The sequence below is a fragment of the Macaca fascicularis genome, chromosome 1 (assembly GCF_037993035.2).
Source record: "Macaca fascicularis isolate 582-1 chromosome 1, T2T-MFA8v1.1".
Lineage (NCBI taxonomy): Eukaryota > Metazoa > Chordata > Mammalia > Primates > Cercopithecidae > Macaca > Macaca fascicularis.
Window position 1 is genome coordinate 184,663,857 of NC_088375.1, and position 12,605 is coordinate 184,676,461.

The 12,605-nt window shown below is 40.9% G+C and overlaps 1 protein-coding gene across 2 annotated transcripts in view; it reads right to left on the reverse strand.

The window, feature by feature from the left end:
- ELAVL4 (ELAV like RNA binding protein 4) overlaps positions 1–12,605 on the reverse strand; it is a 154,649-nt gene that overhangs the window by 128,233 nt on the left and 13,811 nt on the right. The window lies entirely within an intron of this gene.

Sequence of the window (12,605 nt, forward strand, 5' to 3'; positions counted from 1 at the left end):
AGCACAGCCTAGCCAGCCAGCCAGGCCAGCACATCTATGGCCCCAGGACCCTTGATCTTGAAGCTTTACCAGTAAAACCTTTCAAAATAATGCTTTCTGGACTGCTGGCCACCACTCACCTCTCCTTACCTACCATGCTGATGACTCAGCATGCTTTGCAGCCATGCCTACCCAAATACCAGTTCACAGTCTCATTCACATGATCCAATGAAGATGTCCAGAAGGCAACTAAAGGTACAAGAGTCTTACCTGAAAGTCTAGAGTTTCTGGGATTTCTAGGATCCTGTGTTAGACTTCTACTTTCTTATGCATCTAGAGTCTCTGTGCATCTAGTTTGTTTATCTAGTTTAGTTATGGCAATCATTATATTCATACAAGGCTCTTGGTGTTTTTCTCATCTACAAAGCCATTATTCCTCAAACTCCAGTGGATGACCAAAAGTTACCATTTCATGTTAATGTTTCGTGTGTGTGTGTCTGTGTGTGTTTGTGCATGTGTGTGTATATCCACTAAAAGGTAAGGGGTTGTTTTGTTCTTAATTCATTTTTCATACATTTTTAATGCATATTATTGATTTTGCATTGAAATGGTTTTGCAAAACATTTTACTAGAATCCTTATTTAGCATCTTGCAGACCTCAACACCTAGTGATAATGTTTACTCAGAAAAAAAGGACATGGGTTTTTATTACTTTGCTTTAAAAAAATCAATAGAGCATTTGTGCCTGTATTAGAGATTAAAATAACTTTTGCCTCACAGTTAGGATTTTTTAAAATAATAAGAAAGAATTTGTCAAATATCATCATCCCCATCCACAATTTCTTTAAAGTTTAAAGATACAGAAGAGGGTAAATGGCCAGATATGAAGTCGAGGGCCCTGAGCTTATATCCCAACTACATTACCTACTATGAAGGACTGGCAGAATGTTTCTTCCTCTGTAGAGATGTAGCAATACCCTCCACTCCCTGCTGCCATGAGGCTAGAGGGAGACTGTGTGTCTGCACAAAGGCTGAGTAGAATGCACAGGTGAAGGCTGCAACTCAAGATACACTCATGATACATTAGGGCATCATCCACAAGAAAAGATTTAAAAATTTCATCTTAATAACTACTAACTGAGGTGAAACTGGGGATAGATGGGGACTAAAGGCAAATGAGAGGGTTGTCTCTCCTCCCAAAGAGCTTACAATCTGGCAGACAACAGACAAGCTCTGGTGTTAGATGACTTTGATTGACAGCCTAACTCCTCCACTTTTTAACTGGGGTACCTTGGGAAAGTTATTTCATCTCTTGAAACCTCAGTTTCCTCATCTGTAAAAATGGGGACAATAATAGTACCTACAACTCCTAGTGCTGTAGAAGGATTCAGATAAAGGATTAAGCACAATGTCTGGCATTTAGCAAGAATTCAATCAACCTTTGTATCAGGATTATGATTTATGTCATTCCCAGCAGTTGCAAAGACCACAGATGTGAAGGACCTTCAAGGTACATCAGTTTCTAACTACTGAGACAAGGAGGATCTGTGTCCCCACTTGATGAGCTTGAGGGAGAGAGTGACTTGTCCATAGCTCTTTCTTTTCCTAACTTCTTGTCATTCATCAGTGATGACAGCAGTGAGAGGCTGCCACTCTGATGGGTCTTGGCATCTATCTCATAAAACAGTGAGAAGGCCCAGTGGGGCTATGTGGACAAAGCATGCTCATGTCTCTGGAGAAGGAATACAGGGGGTTCACGTTCATAGAGAGGTACAAAAGGCATCCATGAATTACTCAGTCCACAGTTTATTTCTCTTGCTCCTGGTTTTTGGCCACAGTGCCTCCTTCAGATGATGGACAGGAATTTAATAGAGAAAGAAAATGAAAGCTTGCTTGGGGTAAGATTAGTTTGAACTTTAGTCAATTTGCTTATTTATTTATTCATTTTCTTCAGGACTTGAACTCATTTCTGTCTTGACTCTAGAGTCCAGATTCTTACTCACTGCACTCATGGGCCCTCCCACGCTTATAAATGCAAACAGGGAACAGAAGACAATTCGAAAGTTTGTTTAAATTTAAAGAAAATAATCATTAACACTAGTAAGAGATCCAAATCTTTACAAGTGTTTCAAATCATTTCCAAGTGATTTAATAATGTTAATATAACTAGTAATAGATACTATTTGTTGACTACTTACTGGATGCCAAGCACTTTATATGCATTTATGTCCATTTATGTGAGTGCTACTCAATATAAACTGCTATCGCATAAGTTCTCCCAACAGTTTTTCAACACCCTTATGTGGTAGGCAGCCTCTACTCCTCCCATTTCTCCATCTATGGGCCTCATTTACACCCAAGGAAACTGAAATGCAGAGGAGGTAAAAGGACTTGATCAAAGTCACACCATAAGTATAAGGCTGCTGGTACCTCTTGCCCATCCAGTTTGGTTACAGTTTCCATCATGTTCAGATACAGTTCTTGGTGTTCTCTTGATCTACTCAAATTCAATTCTTTCCATCTTACCTTAGCTGCTTCTCTCAAAATCACCTGATAATAATAAGCCTGCCTCTAATGTTTCCTACACAAAAGGCAGCCATGTGGTCCAGTAGGAAGTTGTATTCACGATGAACCTCAATTTGACTCTGAGTCTAGTCAAATTGTCAAATTAAGTTTTATTGGCTACGTTCACAAAAATAAAAGATGCACAACTCAAGAAAAAAAGTTGTTACAAAGCTGAAATTAGGAAATCTATCCACTCCTTGTGGAATGAATAGTGCCAGGCACATTTACATCCATGTCAAGGAATACTGTTTAAGTACTTACTGTGTGCTAAGCTCCAACGGAGGGGCTGAGGAGACAAGGAAACTAGATAGACAAAGTCCTCGCCCTCATAGAGTTTACATTCAAATGAAGGTAGCACAAACAAATAATAAAAATTAAAATAGTTTTAGATAGCAATAAGTAGTATAAGGAAAATAAGGCAGGATAAGGCGGATAGACAGAACAAAGGAGGGAGGGAGAGCTCTTCTGGACTGCAGATGACAGAAGGACTGTTCTGAGGAGGGGTCCTTGAGAGCAGAGGCCTGAGCCAAGTGAAGAAAGAAGCCGTGTGAGGGTCCGGAGGTGCAGGTATAGCAGGATGGCACTAAGGAGCCAGTTGGACATCCTGGAACAAGAGCAAGAGGGCCAGTGAGGCTGAAGTGGGGTGAGCAAGGGTCAACAAGATCTGAGTGTCTGAGAAGCAGGTTGGGATGAGATAATACAAGATGTTGCAAGCCAGTTAGGAATTTGGATCTTACTTATTCCACCAACAGTCCTATGGAGTATGTGGTATTTCCAAAGCAAAAACTTGAATCCTAAAAATACTATATAACTTTATCTGCCCTTCTGAAACCTCACCATTTAGTGGTGGAATTTTTGTTTGTTTGTTTTTGAGATGGAGTCTCGCACTGTCACCCAGGGTGGAGTGCAGTGGCACAATCTCTGCTCACTGCAACCTCTGCCTCCAGGGTTCAAGCGATTCTCCTGGCTCAGCCTCCAAGTAGCTGGGATTACAGGTGCCCATCACCACACCCAGAAAATTTTTTGTATTTTTAGTAGAGATGGTGTTTCACCATGTTGGTCAGGCTGGTCTCGAACTCCTGACCTCGTGATCCGCCTGCCTCGGCCTCCCAAAGTGCTGGGATTACAGGCAAGAGCCACCACGCCCAGCCGCGGTGGCATTTTTATATTCTTTAGTCTTGCTATCAAATGAAAGCACAGGGTAGTTAAAAGGAAAATGAAAAAGATGAGGCAGGGAGTCCCATAGAGGACCCCATCCTCCCTATCCCCAATAAGTCACTCTCAAATAGTAATAAATAAGTGGTAATCCAAATGAGGATTCAGGAAAATAAATGCAGTCTTCAGCCCTCTCTGGCCTTTGAAGTTTTATTCTATTTCCTAAAAACTAGAAACACTGTCCCAAGAACTGCTATCCACTCCATTCCAGTGACCATTATTTACATTCCACATTATCCTTCTATGTCCAACACCATTAACATGTCAAGAAAGCTCAGGAAAACAAGGAATCCTGTTGCCTGGCAAATCCAGGAGTGGCAAATATATCAATTCTAGGCTAGTCTAGCCATTCCCTGCAATACTTCTGTACTTAGCAAATCTACCTAAAGGAAAAAGAAACCACAGAATTTTATAGAAGATATTAAAAACAACCTTGACACTAAAACAGAAAGGACTTAGAAATGTATACAATACTTAGGTAATACCTTCAATCCACCTTTACCACAAATTCATGAGGGCCGAACCCTTGTGAGTTGATGAGCACAGGAAGGGTCTACGAAGGAAATATAGTACCCAGGTGAGGAGTGTGGGTTCTGGGGTCAGGCTGTTTAGGTTCAGAGGGTGATGATAAGGGCCTACTAAGAGAATTTGTATAAAGTACTTAGTATGATGCTCTACATGCAGTAATAATGCTAAAAAATAAGCTGCTATTATTATTACCATTATTACAGAGATAAACCCCAGACTTCGATTCAAGGATGGTGAGGTGAATAATATCACTAAGAGAAACACTGGAAAACAGTAATGCCAAGAATAAATTGCAAGATTGTAGGGGAACCAAGACTATGCATCCAAAAAATATTTATTGAACAACTTCTCTGGGCCAGAGTTCAACCTTCCTTTCAGCCATGAATGATTCTAAATCAAACAAAGAGAACACAAGCACCCATGTCTAGTGTTGGACAATGCAGCTCCTGGTTTAAAACACAGCCTTTGGCTTTTCTCCATCTAGGGAGATAAGACTCAACCAGAATTAACAAGAAAATGAGCTAAGTGTGAGGTGTGGAGCAGTATACAAATGCTATAGGTAATCAGAGACAGGAGATAATAATAGAGGCCAGAGAGGTACAGAAGGGCTTCATTAACCAGAAGACCTCACAGAGAATGAGGTGTCCTTGTCACCACAGTGGTTAGGTAGGTCTCCATCCAAAGCAGTCAGTCCTCTTAACTTGTAAATGATGCTGCTGTTACAGAAATTAAAATATGACACAGAGATACATAAACAGAAATGTTTAAAATGAAATAAAATCTGTTTCATGTAAGACTGCGCGATGTAGTAGAAAGAGCATGGACTTAGAGCCACAAGGCCTCAGTGATTACTACCTGTGAAATCCTGGGTAAAATACTTATTCTCTGTAAAATAAATAAATGTTTTGTGAATAAGTGGAATAAATAGAAATTAAGTTACCATACCCTGTTTAAATCAGGTGTGGCTCTATGGTCAATAAAACTGCTTTGTGATCCTAGAAAGAAAATGCCTATTAAGTAAAGCATTGTTGGCTTTACTTACAGGCTCAAGCCTGTAATCCCAGCACTTTGGGAGGCCGAGACGGGTGGATCATGAGGTCAGGAGATCGAGACCATCCTGGCTAACATGGTGAAACCCCGTCTCTACTAAAAAAAAATACAAAAAACTAGCCTGGCGAGGTGGCGGGCACCTGTAGTCCCAGCTACTCAGGAGGCTGAGGCAGGAGAATGGCGTAAACCTGGGAGGCGGAGCTTGCAGTGAGCTGAGATCCGGCCACTGCACTCCAGCCTGGGCGACAAAGCAAGACTCCGTCTAAAAAAAATATAAATAAATAAATAAATAAATAAATAAAGCATTGTTATTAATTCATTTCATCCAGGGATGCTGAAACCAGAATAGATCATTCTTTTTGGAAAGTATTATCCACAGACTTCCATTTAAATCCCTAGCCATCTCAGCTTATCCATATATTTCACTCAATCAGTCATAATGTTCAGAAATACAATTCAAAAATCAGCTCTTAATCACCTACTATGTCCTAGAATATGCATAGATTTCACACAACCAGACATGTGATGGTCAGAAGTGCAATTCAAAAATCAACCCTTGATCACCTACTACATGCCAGACACTGAGGCAGGTGACAAGGATGTGACAATGACAAAGGCACCACTCTTGTGCCCCTATGGAGTTCATAAGCAGTTGACCAGGCTTTAACAACAGTGTGCCAGAAGCCCTTCTACACTCTATTATTAGATTGCATAGATTTTCACTCTTGAAACTTCCAGCCATTGATCCCAGCTTCGTCCTGTCTTCTACCTCTTGAAAATCCTTCAAAATACTAGAATATGGAGGTTCACTAACATTTCTGAGCTTTGGTACCCCTTATCACCCAGCACCATACCAAAGTGGACTGCTCTTGCACAAACATATCCTTATTCTCCCATGTCTAGTTATGCATGGTCTTGGATTTCAGGAAGATCTTCAATTTACCACCCCCATCTCTACATATCCCTGACCATCTACCTAAAACAAGTTCCCCTAATCTATCCCCTTTAACCTGCTTTATTTTCCTTGCAGCACTTAATGATGATCTGAAACTGCATTATTTTGTTCAATAGTTTATAAGTGATATGGTTTGGCTGTGTCCCCACCAAAATCCCATCTTGAATTATAGTTCCCAAAATCTCCATGTGCTGTGGGAGAGACCCAGTAGGAGGTAACTGAATTATGGGGGTGATTACCCCCATGCTGCTGTTTTTGTGATAGCGAGTGAGTTCTCAGAAGATCTGATGGTTTTATACGGGGCTTTTCCACCTTTTGCTTGGCACTTCTCCTTTCTGCCATCATGTGAAGAAAGACGTGTGTGCTTCGCCTTCTGCCACGATTGTAAGTTTCCCGAGGCTTCCGCAGCCATGTGGAACTGTGAGTCAATTAAACTTCTTTTCTTTACAAATTACCCAGTCTCAGGCACTCCTTTATAGCAGCATGAGAATGGACTGATACAATAAGCTTGTTATTTATATGCACTGCTAGAATGTAAACTTTGTCCCCAGTACCTATCACAGTGCCTGGATACAATAGGTACTCAATCAGTTTTTGTCAGAACAAATAAATGACAGCACATACAAACTCTGTATCAGTTTATCTATATCTTTCTGACTACATCTGTCCCTTTCAACTTGGTAGTATTTATATGCATATTTATAGGCATACATATATCTTCCCTACATGGCTGGAAACTCCTTGAGGATCCATGTCTATTTCACCTTTGTATATCCTGGACACTTGAGGTAGAGTGTTTCCTGGTTAATGTCTGTTAAATGGAATAAATACATGATATGGTTCCCTACTTGTTCCTCTGCAGGCTTCTTAATCTTAACTTTGTCAAATCACTACCTCAATCCTCAAGAATACGAACATATTTGATTGGTAACAAGGAAAAGTAAAGGACCATTTTAACCACATTTCTGTTGCTTCCTTTTAAGAATTACTTGGCCACTAAGCTTAAAGGTTCTTTCCTTCCACCTCCTACAATCCATCAACCTCTTACTTGATAGGGCTTTTGCAAACACCTATCAGTTTCTTGGAGAGGGGAAAGTGAATAAAACCTTTAAAAAACATGCATTCTCCCAGAGTGCACCAATCTCTGCTTGCTATGGGTACAAGCTATTTTTACCAGGTGATACTGTGATATTCCTTTTCAACACATGATATTCACTCTTTCAAGCTGTTCGGCACTGTTCTATTTGGTTTCATGTTACATCAATGAGACAGTTTGAGGGAAAAGGAAAAATGGGACATGCTATATTTAGAAGCACCACTGAAACCCTAAATAAAAACTCTGAAAATTTCCTAAGCTCTTTGGCATCTACATTCAGGACCTACCTACTGACCTAAGATTAAGGCTGAGTAAAAAATGCTTTTGTGCAGAGAGTATTTTCCTAAGAATATTAATTATAGAAAGCCGTTTTCAGTGTATCCAAAACTTTAGAGGGTTAAAAATCATACAGACAGGCCACAGAAGAGTCGAACAATTACTACATGTATTTTGTATCTTCATAGTATTTTTTACTCTGCAAATTATGAGTCTAATTACATTTTAAAATAATAACATGTCTAGTTATGCATCTGGACATGCTGAGTTTGAGACAGCCATGTGACAAGTATGAAGAGTTGGCCAACAGCAGTTAGACATGGAAAAACAAAGTTCTGGGGGATTTAGGCTGGAGTATCAATTTCTCTGCATATGAGTAGAACACGAAACCATGAAAGAAAAAAACGTGAGCCTTGAAGAATCAGGAAAGCAGTAGGGTTAGGAGGAAAACTTACTAGTCAAATGTTAGCAATGGCCGGGCGCAGTGGCTCAAGCCTGTAATCCCAGCACTTTGGGAGGCCGAGATGGGCGGATCACGAGGTCAGGAGATCGAGACCATCCTGGCTAACACGGTGAAACCCCGTCTCTACTAAAAAATACGAAAAACTAGCCGGGCGAGGTGGCGGGCACCTGTAGTCCCAGCTACTCCGGAGGCTGAGCCAGGAGAATGGCGTAAACCCGGGAGGTGGAGCTTGCAGTGAGCTGAGATCCAGCCACTGCACTCTAGCCTGGGTGACAGAGCGAGACTCCGTCTCAAAAAAAAAAAAAAAAATGTTAGCAATCAATGTGTGCTGTAAGGACAAGAAAAAGGTTTCAAAAGAAGTATGTGCCTAAGATAGTACCTAGCATGTTATGAAGGTTAAAACATACTTAACTCATAGTCTCATTGTAAGACCCAGTGGTTACAGGCAAAAGGTCTTTGTAATCTGTAAAACATGATACAACGATTTGTTTCTCTTATTTCTAGAAGGAACATAAGAGTGGTAGGGTAGATCAACTGCAAAACTAGCACAATCTTTACCTATATCTATGCCCTTTGCAATGTGACTTTGCAGATCTTCCTAGAAAGAGATGTAATCTCTTTCCCCACTCCTGTATCTGGGCTGCTCTTGTCATCTGCTTTGGTCAATAGGATGCATTAGAAATTCCACCGTGTCACTTCTTCCTTACTTTCGCTCTCTCTCTTGGTACCCTGCCCAGCTGTCATATGAACAAGCCCTGGGTCTCCTTCTAGAGGAAAAGAGATCACATGGAAGATAGCCCAGTGAGCCCAGCCAAGGCCATCCTTGGATAGCCTATAGCCCTCAACCCCTACACATGTGAAAAAACCCAGTCATGATCAGCAGAGCTACCTTCTTGCCCAAGAGCTTACTACAAACACAGGAATAAGACCAATTGAGATAAAAAGAACTGACTTGTAGACTCATGAGCAATAATAAACTCTCACTGTTTCAAACCATTGCATTTGAGGTGGTTAATTATACAGCAATAGATAACTGATGCAAGTAGCAATAAATAAACCAGTCCACCCTGAGCCATACTACGTGCCTGGCATTCTGCTAATGAGCACTTTACAGGGATTATTTGATTATTTCATTTGTTTCTCACAATAAATTTATGCAGTAAATATTATTATTCCCATTGTATAGATGATAATAAAATCAAGGTGCACATTGGTTAAGTTAACTTGCTCCAGTGTTGCACAGCTAGCAAAAAATGGGACTGAAATTCAAATCTGGCAGTCCAACCTCAGAGCAGCACTTAATCTAAGAAAGAGAATCTTTTCCTTAATCCAACAAATAGGAACTTTTCCCAGTCTTCTCCAGGATAATCTGTTCTAACCTTTTCCTTCACTTCTGATTGTTCTAACTCAAAAGGCCATTTCTATAAATTAACAGTAACAACTGACTTCATTTGTTGATATGTTATTTCATTTGATCCTTACAATAAGCATTTAAGTTTCCACCATCACCTTTGTTTTATAGAGGTGACAGGAAAAGGTGGGGGGCGAGCAGCCTGGTTGTGCTGTAACTCCAGGTCTAGTAACTCCACAGCCAACACTCATGCTGCCTGGCTACTCTTCTGAACTGTCTCCAAGTTCTCCATGTCTTCCTTAGGCTTAATTGCAAGTCAAACTGTTCCAATTACTGAACATATACCAAATATCCCCTATGTCTCTAGGCACGGGACTCGCCCTTGAGGAGGCTTTGAAGCAGTTATACCCATATTCCCTGCCCTCATGGAACTCTCAACACGACTTGGGGATGCAAGACAGAAATATACAAAAGGCTAAATGAATAGTAAGAGATGAAAAGTAAGAGGGTATTACTAATTGTCAAATGAATGGAATAAACAGATTCCAGAGTTCAAACAGGAGTGAGAGAAAAGTATGTTGGATCTACCTAGCAAGCCTTCACATGGGAGGCATAACAGGATGGGAAATTCCCTGTGGGAACACAGCCTGTCATTGCCATAGGTGTGTGATTCTTGTTTTGGATTATCATGGTGACTATATCTTCAAGATATTCATGTGGTGACTATTTAAATCTGGTGACTTTGGACAAGGTCAATTCCTAGTATGCAGACAAAAGAGATTCATCTGAGAGTTCCAACATATCCAGAAGTTGGCAGGACTGATAGCTGGACCCTGGAAACTTGAAATAATTACCAGGTCATGTCAGTCAATAGATCTAGAAAATGAATATGAGATGAGTCTAGTCCCGGGGAGTAGAAAAAAAGATTGAGAAAAGGACCAAGAAGAAATGCAAGCCATGCATCATACATACAGTATGTCAGCAAGTGGTGTTCTAGCCCTTAGGGTCCAGGGAAAAAACAGGTAAAAACAAAACACCTGCACTTGAGAAAATTCAACCAGTTTCACTTCCAGATTATTTTCTTTCTGTTCTCAATACCCAGAAAAGATCCACCTTGATCCAACACAACCTAACTTCCCAGGGGTACCTCTTGCCACCTAAGCCCTTGCACTCTATGACACACCAGACACATTGTAATGACTGCAGTTTCTCAGCACACCTTCCTCTATTACACACTCATGCTGTTCCTGGCCTCTGGGACTTGGCACAAGCTTTTCCTTCTCTGGGATTTCTCATTTGTTCTATGTACCCTACTCAATCCTGCCCTCCCTCTTCCCCTAGATAATTCCTACTTTTCCTTTATTCCTTAGTTTAAATATCACTTCCAGTTGAAAATAGGGAAAACAGGAATCCCTGGGTGGGAAAAGACCATACCTGAGGAAAGAGGCTGGTACAGTAGGCCTGAAGCTAGAGGAGATCGATGGTTCCAGGTTCGGTGAGAGGTTCTAACTGAAAACCACATTTAACAGTCTAAGAAAAGGAAGGCAGTGTGATAAAGAATGAAATAAGTCTGTTACTAGGGTCCTATATCACAGTGCTGTGGGACTACCATGAAAACAGGCCAGACAAGAAGAAAATGCTTCACCAAGAACTGGGAAGAGAGGAGCCCCTGAGATCTGGAGACAGGAAAAATGGCAAAAGTCCCCAAGTGGTAGGAGGAGAAAGGGCAGACACTCAAAAAGGTCTTACAGAAAGAGGGTGGTTAACCAGAGAGATGAGTGTATCAAAATAGATAAGTGCAAATGCTGATATAGGAACAGAGATCTGGAGACAGTGGTCATAGAGGAAGCTAAAAAGCCATCAGGTAATATAACATGTAGGTGTTTCCTACAGTGGCAGTAGCATAGGAGAAAGGTGCGGGCAGCTTTAGAGCAACAAACAAAACAACAGTAGACAATGACCAGGAAATATGGTGAGAAGAGTCATCAGAGGAAAAGAAAGGCAAAACTGTAAGTAGCAGAACACATTAAATAAATAACATTAATAATAAAAATAATATTCACCATGTATGAGGTGTTTACTCAATTACCAAGAATCTATTAATAATATGCATTATTTCATTTGGAAAAAATGGCCCCGAGGATGTCCAGAAAGATACAAGAAAGGAGCAAGGCTGACAGTGTGCCATTTTGTAGATGGAAGACTACACATCCACTGGAAATATTTAAAGTGACCTCTCCTAGGATCCAATTGGGGAGTCTAGAGGACATTCAGGTTATATTTGTTTAGAACCCAATTATCCTACCAGAATGAAACCTTCTTGAGGACAGAGACTGTGCTTTTTGTTCACCACTGTGTGAACAGAACCTGGCATTGGGCCTGACACATGGAGGGTACTAGATAAATATGGGTTGGTAGACTTAACAAACAAGAATGGATGGGTGAATGGATGGATGAAAGAATGGATAAAAACTCAGCTTAACGTATTTGTATCGTTGGGAAATAAGATAGAAAGCATGTGTCCATGTTTGAATAAAAAATTTAAAGGGGAATGGAAACATCCCAAATCCACACCTGCTGATGACAGTGGGAAATAAGGTGAGATACTCTCAAGAGAATGGTAGAATTCATCTGTCCCCACCCTTTCCCTCCTGTGTATTCTCTTCCAAATCTCTTTTCTATTCACACCTTACAGGCCAAGCAAACAAACGATTCTCCTCATTCACTGATTCAACAAACACTTCCTAAGCTCCTCAAGGAGCTGGGGCCCCAAAGCAGGCATGAACTAGCACTGAGCACACAGACAAGCAGGACACAGGGTGGGAAATATCAGCTAAGGTGGGTGTGGTATGGTAAGTGCAGAGGGTTCCTGTAAGAATACAGAAGAGTCATGCCCAACTCAATTTGGGGTGTTCTAAAGACATAACAGGCATCCCAGATAAATATAATGGCATGGCTATAGGGACAAGAGGAGGAAGAGTAGTCCATTCAGAGGTGGAAGAAGTGAGAAATGACACAAATTAGGTCCCTCCTCTGGGCTCTCAGGGCACCCTGCACATATCTCATTATTGCATTTAGAGCAAAGACTGACGCTATCTGCTTATTCTCCTTGTTTTCTCCACAAGAT